Source organism: Dromiciops gliroides, chromosome 1, assembly GCF_019393635.1.
Source record: "Dromiciops gliroides isolate mDroGli1 chromosome 1, mDroGli1.pri, whole genome shotgun sequence".
Lineage (NCBI taxonomy): Eukaryota > Metazoa > Chordata > Mammalia > Microbiotheria > Microbiotheriidae > Dromiciops > Dromiciops gliroides.
This window is the reverse complement of record NC_057861.1, coordinates 641,755,647-641,774,153: the sequence shown is the minus strand read 5'-3', so window position 1 is coordinate 641,774,153 and position 18,507 is coordinate 641,755,647. Positions and strand designations below refer to the sequence as shown.

The 18,507-nt window shown below is 42.1% G+C and overlaps 1 pseudogene; it reads left to right on the top strand.

Annotated features, from left to right (window-relative positions):
- Positions 1-16,456: 16,456 nt before the first annotated feature.
- Positions 16,457-16,991, top strand: LOC122735936 (annotated as a pseudogene).
- Positions 16,992-18,507: the final 1,516 nt, after the last annotated feature.

Here is an 18,507-nt window from a genome sequence, read left to right as displayed (position 1 = left end):
TATTGACTCAGAAGAGAGGAGGCAGGAGGCAGTCTGCGGCCTGCTTCTCTAAATTATTAGACCCAGTATCCAAAGGATGGTCAGGATGTGTTCAGGCTGTGGCCGCAGTGACTCTTTTAGTGAAAGAGAGCAGGAAGCTGACTTTTGGAGGTGCATTGATAGTGAGCACACTCCATCAGGTTAGGAGTATTCTGAATCAGAGGGCTGGTACATGGTTATCTGATTCTAGGACACTAAAATATGAGGCTATACTCATGGAAAAGGATGATTTGGTACTTATCACAGATCACACAATCTGAATCCTGTTGAATTTTTGTGGGAAGGGAACAACAACGGAAAGGAAATAGAATACAGTTGCTTGGACATAATAGAATATCAGACTAAGGTGAGACCTGATTTGAGGGAGGTTCTTTTCCATAAGGGGCTCAGGTTATTAATAGATGAATCCTCCAGGGTAATAGAGCGGAAAAGGCATAATGGATATACAATAATAGATGCAGGTGACTTTTCTCTCAGAGAATTAGCTTGGCTCACCAACTCTTGGTCTGTCCAGACTTATGAGTTGTATGCCCTGAGCCAAGCATTAAAACTGCTAGATGGAACAGAAGGGACCATATACACTGCCTCAAAATATGTGACATTACTGGATCTGTGGGCAAACAGCCTATACATATCTATCCAATAACTGGTCAGGGGTGTGTTATATTGGATTGATTAGATCACAGTTCTTTCTCCTGGGAGACATAAAGGGGGAAGGGTTAGAAATACCTGTTTATGAAGAACTAGGGAGAAAACAGAGAAGTATAGGTACCAGTTTAACTAGTACAGGTGATGCCAATGGGTGGAGAGATGAATGCCCCCCCCAGAATCATCCAAACATATGGACCCTCCACCTGGGTGCAGGATGAGAACTGGGGCTACAGGACCCCAATATATATTTTGAATAGATTGATCAGGCTTCAGGTGGTATTAGAAATAATAACTAATTAAACTGCCTTAGCACTGGAATTGCTGACAGACCGAGTAACTCAAATGAAAGGATCTTGCAACACAGGTTGGTCCTGGACTACCTATTAACAGAAGGGGGAGTTTGTGGAAAATTAAATCTGAGTATTTGCTGCTTACAAATTGATAATAATGGGAAAGCAGTTAAAGCTATAACTACCGAAACTCGGGAGGTGGCTCATGTACCTGTTCAGAAATGGAATTCTTGGTTTGAGGGTGGATTGTTTTCATGGCTAAATGGATGCTGGTGGAAACTATTGGAGTTCTTTCTCCTATGTTCCCTGGCAGCTCTATTAGTTATATCCTGCCTAATTCCCTGCTTTATTAAGTTAATTATTAGGGTGGTGGAGGAAATACAGGTAGTAACTCTACCAAAAGGAGCTGGAGGATATCCAGTGATGATCCTCCAACAAGGGGTAAAACAAGATCTTGATCAGGGGGTGGAAGAAATGGTGGATAAGATTTACTTGGCATGGGAGGAGAACAAAGGGTGAGAAGAGACACAAATAAAGAAATAAAAAGATAATGGATTGAGAGATTAGATGTCTCTTCATAGTTCAAAGGGGCTTCTTCCCCTTCCCCCACCATTCCCTTGCTTTTCCTCCAGAATTAACCAGGAGAGGATGGTCGCCTCAGATAAAAGCAGATTACATTATTCAAGCCCTAGGGGATTATCTCCTTACCCAAATTTCCCTTCCTTTCCCTGTTGAGTTAGCAGTAGTTTTCTGAAGTTAGATAACAAAGAATCATAAAATGGGGGGGGGGAAGTGGCCAGTGTAGTTTACATACCTATATAAACTTGGTGTGAAACAAGCATACTTTGCCCACAACTTCTTTGAGGTATGTGCCCTTTCTTGCAAGGTCATAATAAAGGCCTTCCTGCTTTGCACCAGACCAGGGGTCCTGCCTCAGTTTACCTGTTTGTTACTTTACATGTATAACCTATAGCAGATTGCTTATTGTCTTAGGGAGAGGGAAGGGAGGGAGAAAAATTTGGAACTCAAATTTTATAAAAATGAATGTTCAGAACTATCTTTACATGTAATTGAAAAATAAAAGAAAATAATATTAAGTAAAAAAGAAAAAAAAGTGATGTGCATGTGTAACCTAAGGAAGTATGAAAGGGAGAAAATTTGTAACTCAAAAAATTTTTAAATAAATGTTAAAGATTGTCTTTACAAGTAATTGAGAAAAAATATTATTTAAAAATTATAAAAAGAGATGAGATAAATTCTAATGTTCCTTCAAGCTCTATAGCTTCCTCTGTTCAATGAAAGGTTTAGACTAGAAATCAGCTTCAAGTTCTCTCCCTGCTCTGTTGACTTATAAGAAGAAAAGATTGGAAAATAATTGTGAGGGGAAAAAAACTATCCTCTTCTCAATAACTCTCAGGAACTCTGCAGTGATGTGACAAAGGCTCTTTATTTCTTTCTCGTGAAAAAGAGGCATACTAGTGTGCAGCTAGTGGGTGCCAAGAAAGGGGGCTTACAGGCCCTGTTTTATACCCTAGTTCCCCTTTTTCATCACTGGTCCATTACTCAAAGGTTACAATATACGTGCAAAAACTAGCTAATCAGAATGCAGTATTCCCACCCTTCTTCCTTGTATGGGCATAACTCAGGAGTGGACCTTATACTTCCTTATATGGACACAACTCTGGAGTGGACCTTATTGAGACCAGGGCTCCTTGAACCATGTGACTTTGTTAGCCTGAAGGGGAGGAGGGGATCTGAGACCTTTGTCCTACAAACAGGTCAGGAGGAGTATGACTGACTGTTATATCCACATTGAGAGGAGACAACTACCCATTTTCTCACAATCCCTCCTCTTTATTTTTGATTCTTTGGCTCCTCTCATTCCATTTATTGAATATCTCCTCTGCCTTTTGGTCTAAATCTGTGAATATTAGCATTTGAGTGTTTGCCTTTACTTTCCCAAATGGAGTAAACTTTGCAAGAGAATTCTCTATTAGCCTCTGATTTGACCCTCCAAGGAAGGGAAGGATACAGCATAAAACTCCTGCCACTATAATGAGAGTGGTGAGGATTGAGGCAGTGAAACCTTTCCATTTCCCAAACCAGGATTCTATCCATCCTGTGCAGGTGATGTCAACCCCTGAATTTTCTGCTAATTCTTCAGCCAATGTACTTAAACCTTTCAAGGCTCTAGTTATTGAACCATCAGGGGCAGTATTATTTGGGATAAAGGTGCAGCATTGGCTGCCCAGAATGACACACACTCCCACTTTTTCTGCTAATATCTATTCTGTTTTCCTAAGCCATTTTGCGAGTTGCAGCCAATTGTTCAGAAATACCCTGTACCGCATCCCTACTGTAATTGATGAAGCTCTGATGGTTCCAATCTTCATTTTTAGTTATGGTTACCCACTGTAGGAGAGATTCTGGCATACCCCATAGGACTCCTATGCTATCTAGGCAGATTAGAGCGTCAGATGACCCTTTTTGCCCCTCTGGGCTGTGTTTCTTTCTTGATTTAGACTCAGATTTGGAGAAATGCTCAGATGCCATGGTAAAGGGGGTGGCCAGCCGCACCAACCCACAAGTCCCAACCCACTTAAAGGGTAAGGTTGGTCTTTCACCACAATACCACCATAGGTCAACTTGGGGGAGGATCAGGGATGAAAAATCTACCAAGTTGTTCTCGGGTACTTCCCATGTTTGGACACAACTCATATTCCCCAAGACCAGAAAACCTTCTCTAACCCATCTGGAGAGACAGGCGGGATGGTTTCCTGGGACTCCAACAAAAGTGGGTATGATCTTTTCTGCTGTCCTTTTTATTACAGGGAAGAGTAGCTCCAAATCCCTGCAACTCTCACCCTTTGCCAACCCATTCTGGTATAATTGAAGGAGACACTGGAACTCCTCCAGGCTAAAATGTGGACTTAGAGAATGGGCAGCTGGTCTTCCCAAAATGCTGACCCATTCCATCCTAGCATTTGAATCTCCAAACCCACTCTTTGTCTCCACTGTCTGTCTTACATCCTTAACTTCAATGGCCTGTAACTCAGGAGTTTCAGGGTTTCCTAATTTCCCCTCTGGACTTGGAGAGGTTATTTCTGGAGTTTTAAAAGGATAGAGAGATGTAGGATCCATGGGATTTTCAAAGGATATTCCTATTCTTCCTACGGATCAGTTCCTCCTTCAGATGCCCATATACCAAATCCTTTTTGCTCCTCCATTACTTGTTTGCCTGAGCAGTTCCCAGTACCCCAAAATCTTACCTCCCTTCCCCCTTTTTGTATCAGGCTTGGTATATTGTACATTAAAGTCTTTTTAAACTTCACCCTCAGTCGATCAGATTCCTTATTCACAGTCCACTGCTCATGTTTTGGCTCTGGTTTTTCTTCTGGAAAAGGTGCCCCTTTTACTTGAGAGTAGTGAGTCCAGTTTCGCTCCTCAGTCCTCACTGCAGTGTTATTGAAAAGTAACACCAGGAATGGTCCTTCCCAATGAGGTTCCAACTTGTTGCTCTTCCAGGCTCTTATCAATACCCAGTCTCCAGGCTTAAATTGGTGAGCTGGAAACTCAAGAGGAGGAGTCTGGGCCAGAAGTCCCTTCTGTCGAATAAAGAAACAGAGGCAGAGAGGCCAGAAATATATTCTCTGAGAAACGTTTCTTTCATTTCTATTATTGGGAACTCTGTTTCCCTTCCCAAGTAAGGATATCCAAATCTTCTTGATTTGGGGGGATTTTACTATTCACATATACATTTAAGGCTTGACATACCCGATTTTCATTAGACCCAAATTTATGCCAAAGGACTGAACCTCCCTTGAGGGGAACCCCAGCCCATATTAGGCAACAATATTTTATCATTCTCTTCTTGAATTTTCCTCTATACTTCTCAAGTTTATCCCAGATTTCTAATTTGTCTCTCAATGGGCTGTTTTGGGGAATTTGGGGGAGGTGTACTTTCTTCCTTTTCTGTATCACTAGAGGTGGCATTCCTTCTCTTAGTTCCTTCAACACAGTCTTTAATGAACCCTTTGAATTCTTGGGAACCATCCCTGCCTGGCACACTGCTTGGCACACCCAGTGCCTACAGACTCTAACCACCTGGCACACTGCTTGGCATACCTGGTGCCTATGGACTCTAACTGCCTGGCACACCGCTTGTCACACCCAGTGCCTATGGACTCTAACCACCTGGCACCTTGGCACACTCAAAACCAAGAAAGAGAATCTAGGAACCCCAGGATCCTGCATCAGGAGTGAAAAGCTGTTCCACTGAGAGATGTCACAAATGCCCCATGCTTTTCAAAGCTTTATCTAACATAACAAAACATTCTATGTTACCCTTCTCTACTTCTCTTGAAACAAACTTGAGATGTTAAAAACTTCCCCAAGCCACCCACAAAGGAGTCCATAAAGTTATACTACTATACCCTTCTAATTTAATATAAGACAATTAAGAATAGAATTTTCATCCTTGTTTCATAACTTTTTGCATCATCTGCCTACTTATCCTCAGGCCATTATGAGAAATTAAAGAATCTAATACCATTGTTACCAGATGCCATGGCCAAATTCAATATTGTGTTTATCATGCCACCTGGGATTATCATGGGGGTTACCATAAAAAAAACAAAAGTTGCCAAGCCTCATGGAATACAGTGCAGGGGAAACGGGGTCAGGCTTAATCAGATGCATGGGATTGAGATGTCCATGACATCAGACATATAGAAGAGGGGATCGGGGGCGGCTAGGTGGCGCAGTGGATAAAGCACCGGCCCTGGATTCAGGAGTTCCTGAGTTCAAATCCAGCCTCAGACACTTGACACTTACTAGCTGTGTGACCCTGGGCAAGTCACTTAACCCCCATTGCCCCGCAAAAAAAAAAAAAAAAAAAAAAGAAGAAGAAGAAGAAGAAGAGGGGATCGAAGTCAGGTGTAAAATGAGATGGCATAGCCATCCATCCAGTGCTATGTGCGGGGGGTGGGGGGGGGGGAAATGAAGCCAAAAGAATCCCCCCCCCCCAGCTTTTGCTGATGACTGTTCTCTCTGTCTTTTCCAAAGCAGTACAATACCTGAGCTTCGAGAATCTCTCCCCTCCTGCTCCTCGTGGATAGTTGGCACCTTGTTTGCTCAGATCTGATAACTCAGAATAAAGGCAATTAATGTCTTCAAATGGTAAATTCCCCATAATCCAAGTCTCATATGGATTTAACAACTGAGGATAGCAAAAATGTGTATTAAGTTTGTAGACAGTTCTTATCCTTATAATAATTTATTAGCCCAATCATAAGCTCAATTCTTAAGGACAAACATGTATGGAATCCAACCAGTAATTATTAAACTCCTTTCGAACTGCTGAACATTTAGGCCATGCTAGAATTTTAAAAATACATTGCCCTTTTGACTTTCAAGATTGCTCCTAACCAAGAAAACCTAAAATAACAGCTATTTTTCCAAATAATAATTATAAATACATAACTTCCATGAATGCATATATAGAACAAAATACACATGGAAGAATAAAAGACAATGAAAATCAAACTGGTTTGAAACACAATCTTAAAAGAATGAAAATCTCTATGAATAAAAACTTATCAGAATCAATGAGGAGGAGAGCTACATAGGTGCAATTTCTTACACAAAAGCTACAGTGAAAGTTTTCAGTTAGTCAATAAACTCAGACAGTATTTAACCCTTAGCAAAATTACAATAGCATGCAACAATTGCTAAACATTACTATAATTTCCATCTGTCAACAGTTTACCAATTAAAACATGGAATCAACAGTTTTCTCAGAACTTAAAGTGGAATTCTCAAACTTTTTTTTAATGATTTCTCACAAAAGTTTCAAGCCAAATAATAAAGTTTTCTTAATATACCAATAAGTCCAGATTAAAACAGCAAGATCCCTTTCACACTTCAGTGCAGCAATTTGGATGCCCTAGTATTAATTTCTTTGCAACAAATTAACTCTCAAATAGAATGAGCCTCCTAAATCCCACAAGTATTATATACACATTACTTTCTCTTTTCTAAGAAAAGGCACTGAATTCACACTCCCCTTTCCCACCAAACAAATGAATTGCCTGGGGCTAACAGATCTTTGTTAATCACAGATTCTTAAAGGACCCATGGGCCTCCCCCACCTTCCCCAAGCAAACCCTTTTGTTTTTCTAATGGGCCTAGTTTACCCGAGAAGTTCCCTGGGGTAAATTAAAAGAACCTCCTCCCCACAAAATCAAACCAAAGGACAGACACTCCCAAAAAGATACTGAGTAACTCCAGGACCACCGCCTTTCACTCTCCTGGCTTCCCCTCCTCCCCCAAACAAAACATTATTTCACTCCAGTTGGATTTGTATGCAAGAGGTAGAATTCTTCAAAGAAGAATTCCTAAGAACCCCTATACTAAACTCCAATAACATTTTGCTCTATCCTCACAATTCTGGGAGGTAAGCTTTCATTCATAAATTCACCCAATACCCCTGCAAAAGATGTATAGCAGTGACTCCCCACCATGAGCCTAACAAACCAGAGAACTGGCTTTTTCTTCCTCCCCACGGCAGTCCCTCAATCCCAAGGGGAAGAATCCAGCTGAATGCTGAAAGGGTATGGCCTGATTCAACCTGGACAACAGGAACAGTTCTCAGCAGCTGCAGCAGCTTCGGCCACAGTGGCAGCCTCAGCCTCCTTGATCTGAGTCCAACTTTTTCAGGTCTCCCCATCTACTTGTTCACCTGGATTCATGCCCTCCATTCACCAACAAGACTTTTCTTTCCCAGATTCTTACTTTTTAAACTACATTGCTTCATACACAAATCTCCTTTCCCTACAATCCTACAATCTATCTCACTATAGGTGTCTTTCCTGCCCTCTCTGTTCCTGTTCTGATAAATTCTTACCCCTTTGGTGAGCGTGCTCCACCCTGCATTTGCGATGTCTCTGCTGAGTTCCTCAGGCTCAGGAGTCAGGGGTGACCCCCCTCCAGGCTCCGACCATCACTGGCAAAGAGCGCTGGGCGTGCTAGAACCCGGAGGATCCCCGCAGCTCCTTAAATCTCGGTGGGGGGGGGGGCAGCTAGGTGGCACAGTAGATAGAGCACCGGCCCTGGAGTCAGGAGTACTTGAGTTCAACTCCAGCCTCAGACACTTAACACTTACTAGCTGTGTGACCCTGGGCAAGTCACTTAACCCCAATTGCCTCGCTAAAAAAAAAAAATCTTGGTGGGACCTCCAATTGTGAGGGAAAAAACCATCCTCTTCTCAATAAGTCTCAAGAACTCGGCATCGATGTGACAAAGGCTCTTTATTTCCTTTTCATGAGAAGGAGGCACCCTAGTGTGCAGCTAGTGAGTGCCAAGAAAGGAGGCTTGCAGGCCCTGTTTTATACCCTAGTCCCTAACACGGATGGACCCTCCCCTTTTTCATCACTGGTCCAATTACTCAAGGGTTACAATCTACGTGCAAAAACTAGATAATCAGAACTCAGTATTCCCACCCCTCTTCCTTGTATGGGCATAACTCAGGAGTGGACCATATACTTCCTTATATTGACACAACTCTGGAGTGGACCTTATCAAGACCAGGGCTCCTTGAACCATGCTACCTTGCTAGCCTGAAGGGGAGGAAGGGATCTGAGACCTTTGTCCTACAAACAGGTCAGGAGGAGTATGACTGACTGTTATATCCACATGAGAGGAGACAACTACCCATTTTCTTACAATAATAAAATATATTAAGAACAAATTCACAAGAAAACAAAAATCAGCAGGTATCAACTCTTTTTTTTTTTTTAGTGAGGCAATTGGGGTTAAGTGACTTGCCCAGGGTCACACAGCTAGTAAATGTTAAGTGTCTGAGGCCAGATTTGAACTCAGGTACTCCTGACTCCAGGGCCGGTGCTCTATCAACTGTGCCACCTAGCTGCCCCCAAAGTATCAACTCTTAAAAAAAAAGAAAGTATGAGGGCCAAAATTTGATATACGGAGTGTTATTTGGGTGACTCGCCTTAATATTGAGGTCCTGGAAATATGAGGGACCTTTTAGGTTCACCCTCCCCTCTGACCTGCTCTTTTTAGATATTTCTCCCAGGAAAGTAAGAAAGGAGCCTCTAAGCTTTACTTCACAAAAGGATTATATTTTATTACTTGGGAATTAATTAAACAACAAAGGTAAAACTAATAAAAATCAAAGATAAGGGAATAGGAAAATAGAAATACAGAGAAATACTCTTAATTCTAAACTTAACCTATGCACTCCCCGACTGTTTCCAATTAAGCTAGTTCAAAGGAATTTAGGGTTTTCCTTAATTAACTCACCAACACCTGAAAGTCTACAGTTGCCCATGCCACCCAGAAAAGCAGCCGCTCAGACAGAGCAGAAGAAAAAAAGACCGTGTTCCAGAATATGCCTAGTGTTCTGGAAGCCCCTCTGCCTCCCTTCAGGGAGAATTTGATCTTTACCTCCCCCAAAAGGGGAGGTCCTTCAAAAACTGCCTATGGAGAGTTCTCCTTCTGACCTCAGTAGCATACATAACCTCAGAGTGGGCCAGGTGTGGCCCCTTCCAAATGAGTCAGCTAAAAACTGCAATATTAATCTTTACCACAAATAATTTTTACCACAAAATAAAAAAGGAAAAAAAGAGAAAGGGGAAATGACTTGCTCAAAGGCACACATCCAGCATCATAGTATTGTAGGATTTAGATGCAGTCACTTCCTGGCTCCATTTTGTAAGAATTGCTATTGCCGGGTAGAGGTTCAACATCTGCTATAAATGGATCACTCTCAGCCCTGTGGTTCAAATAATCAATCAAATCAATAAAAAAAGCACACATTCAAATACCATTCAGACAAAAATAATTTTAAAACACAGTTCACAAGAAGATGAAAACAGATAAAAGCCACTAGCAAAGAGGCTAGTTCCTCCCCTCTATTGACTATCTCCAACTTATCTTGTATATAACTTATTTATATATAGTTCCTTTGATGTTATTTCCCCCATTAGGCTATGAGCTCCTCAAGAACAGGGATTGGTTTTTGTTGTTGTTATTGTTTTGCATGGGGCAGTGAGAGTTAAGTGACTTGCCCAAGGTCATACAGCTAGTAAGTGTCAAGTTTCTGAGGTCGGATTTGAACTCAAGTCCTCCTCAATTCAAGGCCAGTGCTTTATCCACTGCACCACCTAGCTACCCCCCTGTGTGTTGGTTTTGAGTTTTGAGAAGATCCCTGGTCTGCCTTTTACTGATGCTGTCAGAAAGAAAGTTTGTCTCATTCCCTTTTCCTATGCTTTGATGTTATAGATATATAATTTCAAATAGTTTGATGCTTACTTATTCTTTGTCCTTTTTTGTTTGTTTTAAGATTTTGTTAATCTGTTTTAACGTTTTGACATTTGATGTTTGTTTTGTTTCTTTATCTCCCTGAGCCCCTGGAATTTAAAAAAATTACAGATAAGGAAACTGAGGTACAGAAAGATGAATAAAATTTCTCAAGGTCACACCAGAAGTATAAGAACCCAGACTTTGTGACTAGAACTTATAGATCATTAAGAGGAGCCAAACCAAGAAATTAAAACCTGCATGTGCATGTTTACAGGACAAACTGGAGAACAAGCAGACATTGATACACATGAATAGCACAAAGAATACCAAATATGGAAATTGAATGCATTTCCTCTGGCCCTGGGAATATTCCAGCACTCTTCTCATTTCACTATTCTGGGAATAAGCTATTATATTCTTACACCTGCAAATACCAAAGGTGAGATTTTTGAGAAGGATTACAGAATTCCTTCACTTGTTAGGTAAGACAAATCTGTTTTCCCCCTTGACCTAGAATCATCAGTTAGTGTTACTGTGGCATAATGATATCCTTAGGGTTTTTGAGGCATGTAGGAGTACTGAACAAAATGTAGGCATCTGAACTAAATATCCCATTTGGTTGTTTTGAGTTCTCATGTCTATTTTTTTTTATATTCTTCTATCTTGTCCCTCACTGTCAAGCTGTCACATATACCCGTTATTGATGCAAACATTATGTTTGGCTCAGTCAGTACTCCTCTTGTCCCCTAAATTAGTGTTGGGGTTTTTTTAAACTATAGGAATTTTTTCCTTAAAATAAAAAAGAATGATGATCAATCTTTCCTCTGCAAATTAATTCCTTACATTTAGCAGCACTGTAAATCAGCCTCTATGCTAGATTAGGCAAAAGATAGCCCAAGAACAAGAATAATTTATCCTTTATTGAAGGATATTTTCACCAACTAACAAAAGCCTCAGGATGTCTATAGATGAAAATTCCTAAGAATCTTCATCTGTATCTAATCAACTTGGTGGGAATGGAGCTGGTAACAGGGAAACAATAGCACCCCAAAAATGCTTTCCACCTGTCCCATCTCCCCATGGACCAAGGTGGTAGAGAGGGGAGGTTGTTCAAATTCAAAATGACTATTACAAACATTTCCAGCATCAGGTTCTCCTCCAGGTATGACATAGCAAAAGAACTTACGGTTCCCCTGATTGCATGGTATAGGATATCAGCTTACAGGTGGATTCACAGATAGACTACACCAAGCAGGTCACTTTTGGGAGGCAGGTTCCCCAAACATATGCATAGCTCAGCATTAGGCAGAGATCTCACATCCTTGAAGGATTAGAATCCTATTGGTTAGCCACCCCACCTCCCCTCATTTCATAGGAAAGGTCTGATCTCTAACATGTCCTTTTCCCTTTTCCCTTACTTCCAAAAAAGAATCTAGGGCAGTAATTGGTGAAGAAGCACAATGCTTTCTGCTACTTCCTCTCCCAGATCTACCACTGGAGATCTTTGAGCATTGTATTTAATTAATTGAGGGAAGTAATGTAGGGACCAATTTTTAATTGTGGAGTGTTAGCTAGGCGGCTTGCTGCAATATTGGGGCAAGGAAGGAAACCAACAGCCTCCCTCAAAACAGAGCAAGATTTATTTAACAAGAACGAACTTTAAAAAACACAAACAGGATCAGTAGGATTAAGGGAAAGGAAATAAAATGGAGAAAGGGAAATTATACAACCTGAACAACACCACTGCCCAGGAATCAGCTGAGAATACACAGCAGCATCCTGTTGCCTTCCAGCTTCAAGCTAGAATGGCGAAAAACCTCCCTTCTTCCCAGTAGACCCCAGGCTGACCACACACAGCCCCCAGCCAATTGTCTGGCTGCTCTGACATTCACATGACTGCCCTCACTGGGCTTCCAATCTTTATAATTTTGCCAGGCTCATGTAGGCGTCGGCGAGTGGTGATGACATGAGGTGCCAGAGCCATGGCGACAACTATAACCAGTAGGTGGAGCACTGTGAGGTTTGCAGAGCCCCAGACTAGTGTGTGCCCCAAGGTTATTTTTTAATTCTAGCCAAAAGATGGGGTCATAAAAACCTCAAATAACAATTCATTCTTTTTTTTTTTTTAGTGAGACAGTTGGGGTTAAGTGACTTGCCCAGGGTCACACAGCTAGTAAGCGTTAAGTGTCTGAGGCCGGATTTGAACTCAGGTCCTCCTGACTCCAGGGCTGGTGCTCTATCCACTGCGCCACCTAGCTGCCCCAACAATTCATTCTTTACAGTAAGAAAGGAAAAAAGGAAAGCAGACGAAAGTCTGATGGTATTTCTCTGCACATAATGTTTCCCAATTCCCCTATGACTGACTTGACCAGATAGCCCAGGCTTGTTCTCAAAGAGATAAGGATCAGCTCTGATAGCTTTGGCTGAGCCCCAAAGATTTACTCTTCTGTATGAGCTGTCATGAATTCATAAGGGGTTACATGGTAAAGCAAAGAACAGAGGTTGCCTAAAGTTCATTAATGGACCAAATTTCTGATTTATCTCAACTCTTCTGAGTGTATTTCCTGACTCTAAAGCTTGCTACAAGTACAATAAATATCTTAATATTCAACCAGGCCTTTCTTTTTTCATTACATCATCACTGGTGTAATGATTGGAATGACACCACCTGCTTGAGACTTACTGTAGAAAAGCTCTGCCATGAGGTGAAGGTCTCTGAGGGCAAGACCATGTGTCTTTTCTTTGGCATCAGGAAGTGACATTTGCTTGTGGGAGGAAGAAGGGGGAGCCTGGTGCTCTGACTCGTTCTCTTCCCTGTGGACTCTGGTGGAGAGCGGAGCTAGGAATGGTCTCTCCCTTTAATAGATAGAGGAATCTAGGCCTTTCTCTCTCTCTTTACAAAATTCTTATTCTCCTTAATAAATGCTTAAAAGTCTAACTCTTGCTAAAGCTTATAATTTATTGGCGACGACTCATTAGATATTTTAGACAGTATAGCTAGAATTTTAGCCCCTTACACTGGGGATGCCTTGCATCTATAAGATGGACCAATTGGTAATTGCTGGTGAATAAAACAGGCCTTGAGTATTTCCTTTCAATTTGTTGCTTGTAATTTCCTTTGGGCTAGGAAACTAGATAAATAATTCCTTCATTCCCCTAAGAACTTCCCCATGAAATCCAGCTATACTTGATGTTCCTCACACATAACAATCCATCTCTGGACTTCAAGCATTTACACTGACTGGGGATACTGACTATCTAAAGCAGGTACCTCAAAATCTCCAAACGCAATGATATCCCATTCTATGGTAACTTTTCTTCATATTCCCTACATCTTACACAGTGTCTTTGATATAGTGTATTTGATAAATGCTTTTTGGCTGACTGACTGACAGGTGGATTGTCTAAGGAAGGCCAGGAAAGTAAAAAAGTGTAATTGCAGGGGCAGGTAGGTGGCAAAGTGGATAGAGCACTGACCCCTGGATTCAGGAGGACCTGACTTCAAATCCGATATTAGACACTTAACACTTACTAGCTGTGTGACCCTGGGCAAGTCACTTAACCCTCATTGCCCTGGGGGGAAAAAAAAAGAAGACTACATCTTTAAAACAAAAAGAAAAAAAGTCTTCAGCTTCCATGTCAGCACTCAAGCTATCCTGGTTTGGTTAGTTGAAGTTTCAGTTTTTCATCAGCCCCATGAATGGCTTTATAGAGTCCAAAGGCCTATACGGAGGCCTATATAGAGTCCATGGCAGGACTCTATATCAAAAATGTTTGATAGAGAACAGGCCTTATCAAGGTAAAAAAAAATTAATTAATTAAAAGATTAACATCCAAGTATTATGGGCCCAGGTCGCCCCAGAAGTTCTCTGGGGTACATCAAAGAACCTTCTCCTTGAGAAACTAATCCAAAAGACAGACACACCTAAAGAGATAAGTGGAACCTGATCAGGACTGAGCTAGCTCCAGGACCACTACCCTTCATTCCAGTCTCCCTCACCCCTGGGGAGATAAGATTGGGTGTGGCTGCTGCCTTTGTAGCAAGAGGAGGAGAGAGATGGCTAGAGAGATCCACAGCCACTCCTCACCCAATTCCCCCAGCCATCACCAGTGGGGGATGATCCTCCCTCAATAAGGGAACTTTCAACAGTCAGATGATCACCTCATCAGACCACCATCAGACCTCTATAAAAGTATCTGCCTGTCTCCTGCTTGAGGAGATTGGCATCTGTGCCATGCCTTCTCCCTATGAGGAGAAGTCCAAGGATTTCTCTTTTGTTTTCCCTTCCCCAGCCCCTAAATAAACTATTATCTTATTCTATTGGTTTTGTGTGCAAACGCATGTAATTCTTTTTTTTTCTTTTGGCAGGGCAATGAGGGTTAAGTGACTTACCCAGAGTCACACAGCTAGCAAGTGTCAAGTGTCTGAGGCCGGATTTGAACTCAGGTCCTCCTGAATCCAGGACCTGTGCTTTACCCACTGCACCACCTAGATGTCCCAAGGGTATAATTCTTTAAAGAGGAATTCCTAAGGACCCCAACCCCTATCCCTATCCCAACCCCCCACCCTATTTCCCCACAACACAAGCCCCATAAAAAGTCAAGATGATTCTCCTTTCTTCTCCAATGGTCCCAGCCTTCTCCAAAGACCTTTGAGGTCCCTAAGGCTTCTAGTACATTCCTGGGGTTGAGGCTCCCCAGAAGGAAAAAGCACTAAAAGTTAATACAGAGACAATCCTTTTCTCAGACCAGCAGGGTCCACATAACTCAAAATACTTACTAGTGAAAGACAAGGTTCAGATTTGCACTTTCACATTTTGGTTCTGGTTTGGTTTTTGGTTTTTTGTTTGTTTTTTTCAAAATTGTTTCTCAGCCCCAGCTCTAAGTCCATTAGTCAGCCCAGGAGGTTTGGCTCAGGATCTCTGCCTTTACTAGTGACCCCACTGTTGGCAGCTTATATGACCTCCTCACTCAGCCCAGGAGCTTCTTGATAATCAGCTGCTTCATCTGATGTCATCACTGAGGTCTTTTGGTTCCCAAGAGGGGCCTGGAAGAGATGCACAGACTTCTCCAGAGAATCAAGTTGTGGCATTTAAAAAGTTCGAGACTTTTATTGCATGTAAAAACACTTCAAAATTTAACAATGTAAATTAAAAATTGGATGTGTATCTAATTTGACCCAGGTCCAGTAGATAAACAGTTCTTTAAAAAAAAAGTTCGAGACACATAGTTTCTGGGTAATGTAATCATTTTTATTAGTAAGCCTATCATGTTTATGAATAAAAGGATACTCATTTGGCCATCTCCTCTTAGACCAAAGGCCCCTCATGACAGTGAGCTAATAGTGCATATGCCTGTGGAAGAGTAGGTGTCCTGAGGGTAGTAATCAACTCTAATTAACAATTAATGAAAGAATGAATATTACAATGAGATGTTGGGCTATATTACAGTGAAAGTCTTAGGGTATGTGACTTGGATCACCCACATCTTGATCAAAGATATTTATCAATTTCCATATCACCTATCTGCAAAGAGGGAGAATCTACTTTTTCCCAGACCTCACTGAACAATATAATGGGCAGGAATTCCCCCATTAGCCCCAACTTGGAATTTCTCTTACTGTCTAATTAAATCTTGGCCTGGGTAAGTCTTTACCTAAGATTTTCCATGCTGGTTGGTTTCTGGATGAGGAATTAGGAAAAGGGGAAAACCTTGGTTCTAATTCAATAATTAGTTATTAATAAAAGAGAGAAATAATCATTTCTCTCAAACTCTAAGGGTTTATGGGTAGCCCCTCTCCCCAGTATATTTCTCTAAATACTGGTTCTCTGGCCCGTCTATCTCTGATGTTCCTTTTTAAAGGACAGTTCAGGTCAGAAGCGCAGGGAAGGGGAGTCGCTGCAGTTTCCTGCTTCAACAGTGCTTGAACAGAACCTGCTGCTCGATTCCCGGCCTGAGCCACCCTTAGCCACCCTTAGCCACCCTTAGCCACCTCTCCACCTTCACCTCCACTAACCAACACTTCTCCACCCTACCGTTCGAGCAGCAGTCGTCTGCCTCAGCTTCCCCAGCCCCAGCCCCAGCCCCAGCCTCAGCCAAATACGCAGCACAGCCACCGCCTCCTTGTCTAAGACGCCTCCACCATCTCTGCTGCAATGATGGCCTCCTCTCCTTCTCAGGTGCGACAGAACTATCAGCAGGACTCTGAGGCCGTCATCAACTGGCAGATCAACCTGGAGCTCTATACCTCCTAAGTCTACCTGTCTATGTCTTAATACTTCGACCAAGATGACGTGGTCCTGAAGAACTTTGCCAAGTATTTCCTGCACCAGTCCCACGCATGCTGAGAAGCTGATGAAAACTGCAGAACCAACGCAGCGGCCGCATCTTCCTGCAGGACATCAAGAAACCAGACCGCGATGACTGGGAGAGCGGACTGAACGCAATGGAGTGTGCTCTGCACTTGGAAAAATATGTCAATCAGTTGTTACTGGAACTGCACAAGCTGGCAACTGACAAAAACGGCCCCCATTTATGTGATTTCATCAAAATCCACTACCTAGACAAACAGGTAAAGTTCATCAAACAACTGGGTGATCACATAACCAACCCTCACAAAATGGGGGCCCCGATTCTGGCATAGCAGAATATCTTTTTGGCAAGCACACCCTTGAAGACAGTGACAACTAGAGCTAAGCCACACCTGGCTTCTCCCACACCTGGGGAACTGTGAGTGCCACTCCTCCTGTCTTTCAGTGCATACATATTTTGGTTATCTGACCTTTTCATAATCTGTACCAAAAAACTACCTCCATTTACATTCCAATAAAGTGACTTGGTATTGATGAAAAAAAAAAAAAAACCCCAGGTCAGGGGTGTAGCATAGGATATGAATAGGCTGTGAGTCAATTGTTGTCAATGTGAGGTTAAGGAAGAAAGAGTGAAATTCACCAAGGCCAGACAAGTTTCAGGAAAGTTAATGAATTATAAAAGAGCTAATCTTAAAAACTGACAAATCCCTTGGAGAGAAATCAGGAAGGTCCTACCAGGCATTCCCTGAGAATATCCTCACTGTTTTTTGCTTGGACTGATGCTATAATCTTTATGTTTCATTTCTCCCTCTCCAATCCATCTTCCACACAGCTTCCAAATTGATATTCTTAAAGTAAAATGTTTGTCCTTGTCACTCACCTATTCAAGAAGTTCTAGTAGCTCCCTATTGCCTCTGGGATTTAAAAAACAAAACCAAAAATGTCTCTATTTGGCTTTTAGAGCCTTTTAGAGTCTGGCTCCAGAGTACCTTTCCGGACTGATTACCCACTCTTCTCCTTCACACACCATGCTTTGTTGTTGTTCAGTTGTTCAGTCATATCCAACTTTTCATGACCTCTATGAGGTTTTCTTGGTAAACATCCTGAGTAGTTTGCCATTTCCTTCTCTAGCTCATTTTACAGATGAGGAACTGAGGCAAACAAGGCTAAGTAACTTGCCCATGCCTGTAGTGGTCTCCCCAATCACCTCTACCTTTTGGAGCCTCTGGCTCCCTTCAAGCTGCCTGTCAAACTTTACTTCCTTTAAGAAACCTTCCCTGATATCTGTAGCTTAGTGCCCCTACTTCCAACCTTCTCCCCCATCCCCACAAAATCACTGTGTATCTATTTTGTATGTCTTATATGTACATATCTATGAATTTGTATCTCCCTAGTAGAATGTGGGGTTTTTTTGTTTTTGTGGGGGTTTTTGGTGGGGCAATGAGGGTTAAGTGACTTGCCCAGGGTCACACAGCTAGTAAGTGTCAAGTGTCTGAGGCCAAATTTGAACTCCTGTTTGAGTCACAGAGAGGTAGAGACGGTCAGCTTTTGCACACAACAGCAGACAGGCAGCTTGGGTCTCCCTCCCTCGCCAAAAGCTTGGCCAGATGTCCACATCAAACTCAGACCCTCAGATTCCATGTTTCTGGGTAAGAACTTTTGTGTTTGTGTGTCTATCCCTTGCCAGTGCTCGGCTCTTCCATGAGATGGGCAGCCAGTTTCTCCCTCCCTTGAGAGCTCAACCTAACATCTGAACCACATCCAGACCATTCCCCTTAGACAGGACAATATCTGGGTATGGCCATGGGGCAGAAAGGGAGTATACTGAAAGGTTTACCACTGGGATGCATCCTAAGAGATTGGACTAAATTAGAACTTACATATTTGAGAAAAAG